The sequence below is a fragment of the Parus major genome, chromosome 2 (assembly GCF_001522545.3).
Source record: "Parus major isolate Abel chromosome 2, Parus_major1.1, whole genome shotgun sequence".
NCBI lineage: Eukaryota > Metazoa > Chordata > Aves > Passeriformes > Paridae > Parus > Parus major.
The window spans coordinates 133,131,873-133,141,904 of NC_031769.1; the positions used below are offsets into that span (position 1 = coordinate 133,131,873).

Consider the following 10,032-nt stretch of genomic DNA (forward strand, 5'->3'; position numbering starts at 1 on the left):
AACTAAGAGAAAGGAAATATTACTAGGCTGTGATTTTTCGATAGGTTCTGTTATAATCAACTAGTGTATTTTCATATACATAAATATTTCTTCAGATGAGCAAAAAATAGAAGTGTTAGATGGAATTGGAGGTCAGGAAGCTACTGGGAACTTGGGGTGAGATTCATGTCTAATCTCCCATTGGTGGGGGACTTCTGCTGGTGGGGGTTTATAACAGGAGAAGAGGGTTTGTGGAAGTATGCTGCCTGTGCATATCAGCATCTCTATATGCAGATGAATCTTATAGCAAAGTAGTTCTCACTATTGTTAAATCACTAGCACCCTTTTTTTTCAAAAGGGTTAAAGAAAACTGAAGTGACAACATGATGCTTGTGGGTAGTTTAGCCTAGAAAAAAACCCATGTTGTTTTGTCATACAAGAGTCTACCTTATCTCTTTTCTAAGCAATAAACAGAAGTTTTGAGCTAAATTGATTATGATGGCAAAATCATTATTTGAATCCAAACAAAAAGAGAAATTCAGTAACAGAAAGGTACAGTCCATTGTTTATCTCTTCAGCTTCATGCTACTGCTCTATATTTAGGGACTGCTCTGATTTAATAAAATTGATTTTGCTGTGCTGCTAACCAAAGAAAAGGATGAAGATCACCCATGATGGGACCTCTTTCACAGATTCTACTACTAGAAAAAAAAAAGTCATTAAGTAGTTCAAAAAGGATAAAGGTAGGTAAGCTGCATTTAAGCAGATACAAAATTGAACTAGATACTCATACAATATTTTTCATGTTCATGTAAGATTTAAGTGATGCAGTGCAGGCATATTTATAATTTTACTCTTGAAAAAAAACCAACAAAAACCCTCAGAATTAAATCCCCTCTAGAATATCCATCCTTGTAGGAGAGGCTACTTCAAAAATCATTCATTTCGGTTCCCATGCACTTATCTATACAGGCTTTTGGAATATGTTTCAAACCAAAGGAAGTCCCAGACACTGCAGCAAAAAGTCGAGATTGTCAGAAGTTAGTTTGATCTCTACAGCACTGTCACTAGTACGTTTTTGCTATGTACTTGAATCATAGAATCGTTTAGGTTGGAAAAACCTCTAGGAACCCAAAATTATCCGCGCACTGCCAAGTCCACCTCTAAAGCAGGTCCCCGAGTGCCCTGTCCACACGTCTTTTGTACACAGCCAGGGATGGTGGCTCAGCCACTTCCCGGGGAAGCTATTCCAGTGTTTGACAGTACTTTCAGTGCACAAGGTTTACCTAGCATCCAATCTAAACCTCCACTGGTGCAATATGAAACCATTTCCTCTCATCCTGCTTCTTGTTACCTGGGAGAAGAAACTGAGCCCCACCTCTCTGCAACCTCCGTTCAGGTAGCTGTAGAGAGCAGTAAGATTCCCTTTGAACCTGCTTTTCTCCAGACTAAACACCCCCAGCTCCCTCAGCCGCTCCCTATGAGACCTGAAATAGATGTTTGAAATTCCTGTTATACCCTGATCCAAGAAGCGGGGGGTGTTCGTCGGTTTGTTTAGCGATGTTAGAAAGACAGTGACAGAGTGATTTTTTCCCATGGTGTGAGCAGCTGCTAGGGCCGATGAGGTGCCGATAGGGCTGATTATTTCCCGATATCGCTGGTTATTTGCCGACAGAACTGGTTATTTGCCGATAGAGCTGGTTATTTGCGGATAACGCTGGTTATTTGCCGCTTTTCCCCCCGCGCCTCCCGGCCCCGCTGCGGCCCCAGCGAGCCCGGCGCTGAGGGCGGAGCGCGGGCGCCCCCTGCCGGCCACGCCCCGCACTGCCGGGGGACGGGAGGGGCCGAGCCCGGCTGTGAGGGCGGACCCGGCACAGCCGCGGCAGCCCGAGCTGGATCTTCATCGCCGCCGTGGCGAGACACTGCGTTTCAATGCAGAGGATTTGCTGACGGTGTTTTGAGATGCTCCATAGAACCCACAGTTTCTGCAGTCCAGCTAACCACATCCGCCGCCTGCAAATGCAGCTGCGCGGGCAGAAGAGTGAGGAGGCGGGGCACAGGCCAGGCTGGCCGCGGGCAGGGAGGCAGAGGGCCCGTCCCATGCTCAACCCTTCCTTCAGTAAATGTAGTAAGTGTGCCCTAGGGTATACTTTTCACGAGGCCAATTTCTGACTAGCTGAAGGTATCACTAGCAAATCACTGGTAAAAATATATCCTTTTAGTGACCTGAAGAGTGCATAGGAAATTAATCCTTTCTTTCGCTGCATATTTTCCGTAATTTACTCTCATTTTCTAAACGAAGTTAAAAAAAAGGAATAGAGGTTTATATTCAGGTTGCCACTGAAACCTACATGTTGGCATGTAACTCATTGAAGTTTTCTACATGTAATTGCCAACTGAGAGATACTACTGATTGAAATGGCTACCCTGGAACAAGATGCCCAGAGAAGCTGTAGATTCCCCAACCCTGAAATTGTTCCAGATCAGGCTGGATGGGGCTTTGAGCAACCTAATCTAGTGGAAGGTATCATTGACCATGGAAGAGATGTTGGAGCTAGAAGATCTTTTAGGTCCAATCTTCTCAACAAAATCTGTGATTCTCTGAAATTCTGTAAAGTTTCCCTCTTCAATTATTTTCACACTATTACATACTTCATTTTCAAAAGTATTTCAACTATTGTTCCCTCCACAACATTCAAAACAGAAAATTTTTTGAATGTTCAAATTAATCATTGTATCAGAATGTGATTACATTATTTGAGGCTGTCTTAATAGACATATTCTTCATAAATGAAGAGAAAAAAACAACTAAGCTTCTCACTCAGTCCAGGCAATGTCATATTTTCTGGCATTAGCAAAGGCTTTTGTGTTAAAAATGCCCTGCACAAATGATAAATTAGCTCCACTGCAGGGGGTAGATCTTGAAGTCATTAAAGTTAATGAAAATTTTTTCCATTAAACTAAGATTTTGCCTAAAAATATTTATGCTACTTTCTCAGTGACTCTCTGACTGTACAATCTTACAACACACTCCACTGCAGCCTTGGTAAAAGGATCTGGGCTTGGACCCAAGCCTCGATCCCTTATCAGACTAATTCTTCTTGTTTCAGTCAGCTGTAAACAATTGATACCATCACTGAAAAGTGCAAGAAATCTGTTATAAATAATATTATCTGTCCTTGGAGAAATGTCATTCTCTCCTTTACACATAATGCTGACCTATATGTAATCTTAAACTCCGTGTAGCGACATTAGCATTTCAGAGTGCTCAAAACTCAGAACCCATACTGCTGTGTGTGGTGTATGACAAAGACATGCAGTCCCCTCCTTCCTAAGGAAAGGAAGGTCTCAAGCTCCAGTTCTGAGGCACCATACGCCTACACAGGTCACCAGTGAAGGCACACAAGGTGCGGGATGTTTGCGAACAAGAACTGGCCCACACAGACAGATTGCTTCAGACTGGCTGAAAGTAGTTGAGCAACAACAGAGAACTCTTAATGTCCTTACAGTTTTACAATGGCAACATTCATGCACATTTGTACAGCATTCTGCTGTGGCTTCTTCTTGTAACTTGCATAAAGATTCACAAACTTTTTATCTACAATGGTTTGTATTTTCTGTCAGGTACAAAATGAAACAAAATTAGTCACTGAAAGCAAAAGCAGAAACAGGGTAAATTATATTTAGATATTTATGACCTGGTAGCTTTAAAACTGAATGAAATGCCTGAGTGAGCAATGGTGCTGGTGCCAATGTAAATTTGCACTACCAAAAGCTTCACAAATACGAGCAAGAGAGGAAGTGTGTGTCTGAAGGGTATGGGTATGAATCAGTCTATGCCAGTATTATTTGCTATGCAAAACATAATAAGTACCGAGGTCCACTTGCATGGCAAATGATTTCAGATCTTTCATAGTAATTTAGAAGAGAAAGTAAACAATAATTTGGACCTATATGGTATGAAGGACTCATAAGGAAGAATGAAACTCTACTATAGTATAGGCTACAGCTCTTCTGACACTTAGTTCTGTGCACTTATCATAGAACCATAGAATATGCTGATCCTCCTGCCATTTCCTGGAGTCCTGTCACTTGTCTCAAGAATAAAGAGATTGCTACCTGCCTCTCCTCTTCCCCTCATGAGGAAGCTGTAACTGCAATGTCTCCCCTCAGTCTTCTCCAGGCTAAACAGACAAAGTGATCTCAGCTTCTCCTCATACAGCTTCCCCTCACACCCCTTCATTTTCCTTGCAGCCCTCCTTTGGATACTCACTAAGAGTTTCATGTCTTTCTTATATTGTGGTACCCAAAACTGCACAAAGAATGCAAAGTCAGGGCATTTACTCAACTTAAGTGATATGATCAACATATAGAGAGTTTAAAAAGCAGAACTAGAAGATAATCATAATTTAAAAGTGTGTTTACTTCTTGCAGTCTAAAATAGCATAGTCCCCCGTATGTGACAAACATGAAAAAAATCTACTTTTTAGAAGTTCAAGATATAATGAAGGCAATTAAAAAGCCGCAAACTCTAAGTATGAAATAGAGAAAGAAAAAGTGCAAAGGAGACAAGGAATTATTTTTAAAATTTTTATTCAATTCCAACTAATTTTTATAAGATTTCTTGAATCCTCAATGTTACCATGTTTAGGTTATGTCAAATGGATCTATTGTATGTGACAATGCAAGAAAGGATTCCCTCATGGTCATTGTGTGTGTAGGACACAGCTGTCACAGCAAAAGAAAGTATGTAGTAGTTTTAAAAATGTATCTTCTCATTAAATATAAGCCTTGAAATTCACAAATATATATATATATATTTACTACTTTCACTACACATTATATTTTGCTATTTATATTTTTATGAAGGTCAGACTGTATATTGTTAAACAGGCTAGCTTGCAACATATTTGACATACTAGCATATTTAAAAAGTTGATTCTTTAATAGTGCTATCTGCAAAACATTTATAAGAAACTAGAATTTTGAGTACCAACTTCTCTATAAAACTGGATTTTCTAAAAAAGAAGGAAAGATTATATAAAGTGTTTAAATATTTAAATTGTAAGCTTCCAATTTTCATGTTTTTCTAACACTTGTATGCATGTGGTCATGTATACAACATGTAAGACCACAGACAGACTTTTGTGAAATAACTATTAATATATAGAGTAACCCTGAGAAACTACTTGAACAAAACAAAAAGTCAGTGATAACTTCACTTTCATTTTCACCTTGTGTTAAAGTCAGGGGTATTTTGTAAAATAAATGATTGAATTACTAAAAAAAAATCTTTGATTATTTGCATGCTGCTATAGTTACTTTGTTTCTCAGTTTCTTTGTTAGGGAGGTAGAACTGATCACCTGGATCATCACAGAAATTTCTTCATTTAAAAGAAGGGAGGTAAGTACCATATGTATTTTTTAAAGCATCCAAAACCAAACATCAAAACTGTCTTCTCTAATTACATTCTTTCAAAGACATTTGGTTTGAGAAGTAGCTAGTACACAGTCTGGTTTATATATATATACATGTCTATATCTGTCATGTATCCAAAAAGTGGGGTATGATATATAATGGTATTTTATTTATATAGTTGCCTATGTATAATGGAGGTACAGATACTAGTGCTTTGGCTTTGCATCTCTGTGGATTTGCATAGCTTGTTGCTTGTGATTTCTGCAGCTTGTTCATGAACGCCTCTCTCAGGAAGCAGGGGACAGTTTCACATCCATTTCAGAAGCAGCCTTTAGTGAAGACCAAATCTCAAGTGGAGCTACAGAACCCTTGTGCCCCCCCAGCCCCTCATTCTGCCTGGTAACACCTGTAGGCTGTGCATCCTGAACCAGCTAGCACCCAGTTTAGAGCATTTTCAGCATTCTGTAAGCACTGTTTGCAGTTCCATAAGAAGCCAACAGATCAGCTTTCTCTTGTTTTCTTTATTGAGGCTCTTGGTAAAAGAAGGATATTCCTGGTGTTGGAATTCCAGAACTAATATTTAATTCACTCAGAGAAGAAACTTTTTTTTTTTTTCATGAAGAGCAATTTGTTTTAGTATTTTAATTTGTTTAAATTGTTATAAATATATTTTATACATAGTCAGTGAAGACATATCTACCTTTCCATTGATAACAGGAGCAGTGACAATGACACCTTAATATATAATGTCAAAGACCTATAGCATTATCTCAAATAATTACATTAAAAGTTGAATTTTTTCTACACAATTAACAAGAAATTATTTTAGTGACCAGCACAGTCTATCATAATCAGGTTCTCCAACAATGTTATAGTATTGTGTATGTGCGTGACATTTTTAAATAACAGAATAAGTGCTAAATGCTTACTAGATTAGTTATATATATATTAAAATAAATGCATAAATTGATGTGTGAATTATTTTTAAGGACTGATATGTAGCAGCTTGAAAGTCTTCCTTAAAGAGATATTTCTGTAAAATTTTGAGTGACTGAATTGTTTGAGAGAGTTAGTCTGCCCACAAATAATTTGGAATCTAAGGGAGGCTATAATTGTTAGCTAAGATATCTGCTGAAAATTGGTTAAGCATCCAGTGATTAGAACTCTTTGAGGTCTACATGTAAGTGCTCAGTGTGAGTATTGCTCTTCTGAGTTACAGAGCCTTGGTACATTTGTGATAACCCCTTACCAGGGAGATTTTCACTTTACTAAACCTGAAGTCGATTAATTGAAAACTTTCAAGGCCTGACATATAGTTTAGAAATATACCAGACCTCAGCCTAGTGTCTCACTGAAAACATTTACTTGTGACACATTATTGTGATCTTCTGGCCATTCTATGATTATAGCAGCAATAAGGACCCTGTGCCTTTTCTGCCACAGCCTCAAGAAAGTCAATAAGCAGGAGGCTTTTTCTTCATGTTTTTTCAATGTTACTTATTAGAAGAAAACAATGAACTCTCTAATAAACCAAGGAGAACTATTTAGAATTGATAACATATATACTTTCAGAAAAAAACTTTGCTATTTCTGTGCAGCTAATGGGAGACATAAGCCTTAGCAGAAGCTTGAGCAGGACACAATAGCTACATTCAGTTTTCCTCTCCACACCATTAAGTGTTTAAAGGCTTTCAGTCTTGAAACAAAGACACGAAAATTTTGAAGTAAAAAACCACAAGTTTATTTTTTAACTTGTGCATAGGAACACAGAATTTCAATGTTTGTCCTTCTCAAACCAGGTACTGCTCCAGGACTCCAGAAAGGAGGATCTGGGAGGCTGTACTGAATAGAGAAATTTTTCTATGTAGCAGTTCCAGACAGGAATGAAGTTTTAAGGACTAGAAGTACTGTACCAGCACAAATAAAAACAAGACTTCTCACATTCTGGATATCACAAGCAATCTAAAGTCAAGAGTAGATTTAGCAGTATGAGGAGCCTACCCTTCAAAAGCTGGTAAATCAGGAAAGATAATCGTAAATGGTATCTGCTGTTTGCATATTTGCTTCTGCTAAATAAGTAACACAAAGGGACAAAAACCCTACTGCGTAATAATTATCAAAGTGCACATTGCACCTCTTTATCTGCATCCTTTCATGTTTTCATTCCCAATCACTCTCAGGAGGTTGCTCACACTGAGAGATAAACCATCCTGAATCAGTTCTCACGTGTACACAGCCAAACACATTTGGAAAACTGCTATTCCCCCTCACACCTATACCCACACACAAATCTATCTACCCCTTCAGTTAGCCTCAGCCACAGGAAGAGAACAGCTATCCTATATGAGAGAAGAGCATAATTGCCTATCCCTGTCCTGCAGCTTTCCCCAGCTTGTAAGGTTATCATAAGAGGGACCCAGAGCAGAGTGAGAGAACCAGCACGGCGACGCCATAGCACGACCTCTCTCTAATCCTATAATGGATACATTTTCCTCTGGTCCAATTACAAATTGAATCCTTTCCAGTTGTTTTTTTTTCCTATGAATTTAGTTCACAAACTCCCTTAGCGGGGATAAGTTCCCTATCATAAGGCTGAAGTTTACCACCTTACCCTCTGCTGCCTGTGGCTCTCCTTTCAGTGCTAATATTACAGTTTCTGGCATAATACTGTCTTGCACAACTATATCCAACTTTAAATTCAGCTTTCCCTGTGCTTTCAGACTGACAGCCCATTCATCTTACCCTTTAAAATTTCTGGGTTTTCATAATAAAGCTAATGTGGAGTGCAACATCTTCAGCATTTTTGTAATGCAATTTTACAGCCACCCTCCTCTGACTACAGCCGCTGAAAACAATCAAGTGCATGAGAACAAAGCATTTCTTAGAGAAAACCCTTTTGAGTCTAAAATACCTGCAATATTGCTTTTGTACAGAGAAAAAAACAGTGTTTCCTCCAATCATTTCATTTGTACAATTTTTGGACCTTTCATTTGGATGAATCTTGAGTATAAGCTGAAGACCTATTTTTTCTTAGATAATTTATAGAGCATCAGTTATTGTTCAGTAAGTATTTAAAAGCATGGAAACTAATAAATACTTGCTTCAATCAGTGTCTGAATTTTGACTGACCATTGCCACATAGAGATTTCAAGTATAAAATTTTAAAAAAAATTTAAAGACTTGTCTCATATCAACCAGTCTTTGATATTTCCTTTTTCATCTCTCCTAGACTCTTCTTCAGTTGAGTTCATTAGTGGTAGAGTCAGTCCCTTGGATCTTCCTAATATCTTTCAAAAAACTTCAAGAAAACAGAAAAATCACTGCAGTCTGACTCCAAATGATTCCAGAAATCCTGGGGAGTTTTTCCAGCAGAGTTCTTGTGTTCTATCACGAAACGTGCCAATTTTTCATGGTTGCTTCTCTGAACAAATGCAAACTTTTCTTTTTTTTTTAAAAAAAAGAAAAATAAAATAATTTTTTTAAAAATTACACCTGAAAAGTGTGACCCAATTCTTACAGGTGCACATGGATAATCTCCATCTTCTGTAAGCTATGTGAGGATGACTGCACATTTTTGCATGCTGTACAGCTGTTCCCTACAGGCAACTCTAGATGAGAACTCAAAGTCACTGTAACAATTTTTCCTTTTTGATTTCCCTGTAGTAGAGGGAGAATGAGAAATCACTTGCAATGCAAGGTTTGCTCTCAGAACCTTACAAGGTTTGCTCTCAGAACCTTACAAGGCTTACAAGGAGTCAGCCAAGGCCACAGGCTGACCCCAGCCTCTTTTCCCCAACACAAACACTGTTCAGGAAACACACACTTCTTGCACTTCAAGATTTGAGAAGGTCTGCTTCCTAACATTCTTGAATGCATCTATTATATATAATACTAAAAGTCTTATTTTATAAGTTTAGAACTCTAGTCGCATCAGAAAACTGTGTGGGGATATTAAAAGTTATTATTTTATATAATTTGCATTATGATAATGCAAAAATATTTCAGTCCTGTTCAAACTCTGTTCTGTCACGTTGTGTAGGAACTACATACACAGAGTAGACTTTTCCTAATGGAAAACCTTTTTCTTCAAGAGATATATGGCTTTCATTTCCACATGGTCCTGGGAAATCTGTTAAGTACATAACACAAGTATTCTCTAAACTCTGACACTAAATACCATTTATAGCTGTCTGTCTCTGGAGTAGGGGTCACTAATGGCATTCTCCAGTTCTCTACATTACCAGTGCAGAGTCAGTGTGATGGGCTCTAGGCAAAAGAATCTAAAAGAGGCTAGTTATAACTCTGTCATAGTGCCAGATGTAAATATAAATCACTATAATTATAAGTGTTTGAAATACACATGGATCAAATGGCTTTATGGTAATTTAAAGCTTAGAAATTGAAACTGTTTAGAAATTTTCGTATTATCTATGGCCTTGTGCCTTCATTTCTTTTAGGAAAGTCAAAGGAACAAAGAATTAATTTCCTGGTGGAAAAGTAGCTATTATTAAGTCTTTAGAATGAGCAAATTTTTCCATTATTTGGCAAAATCAGGAAAACACACTAGCTAACAATATTTCTGTAAAAATATATATTTTCAAATGTTTAAATAACATCTAACTAATTAAATTAAT

General features: G+C 37.9%; 1 long non-coding RNA gene across 1 annotated transcript; it reads left to right on the forward strand.

Moving 5' to 3' along the window:
• The first annotated feature begins 1,829 nt into the window (after positions 1–1,829).
• Positions 1,830–8,982, forward strand: LOC107215208. The gene is made up of 3 exons (XR_001525109.2): positions 1,830–2,107; positions 5,314–5,383; positions 8,628–8,982. It is a non-coding gene; the product is annotated as an uncharacterized LOC107215208 (long non-coding RNA).
• The last annotated feature ends 1,050 nt before the right edge of the window (positions 8,983–10,032 follow it).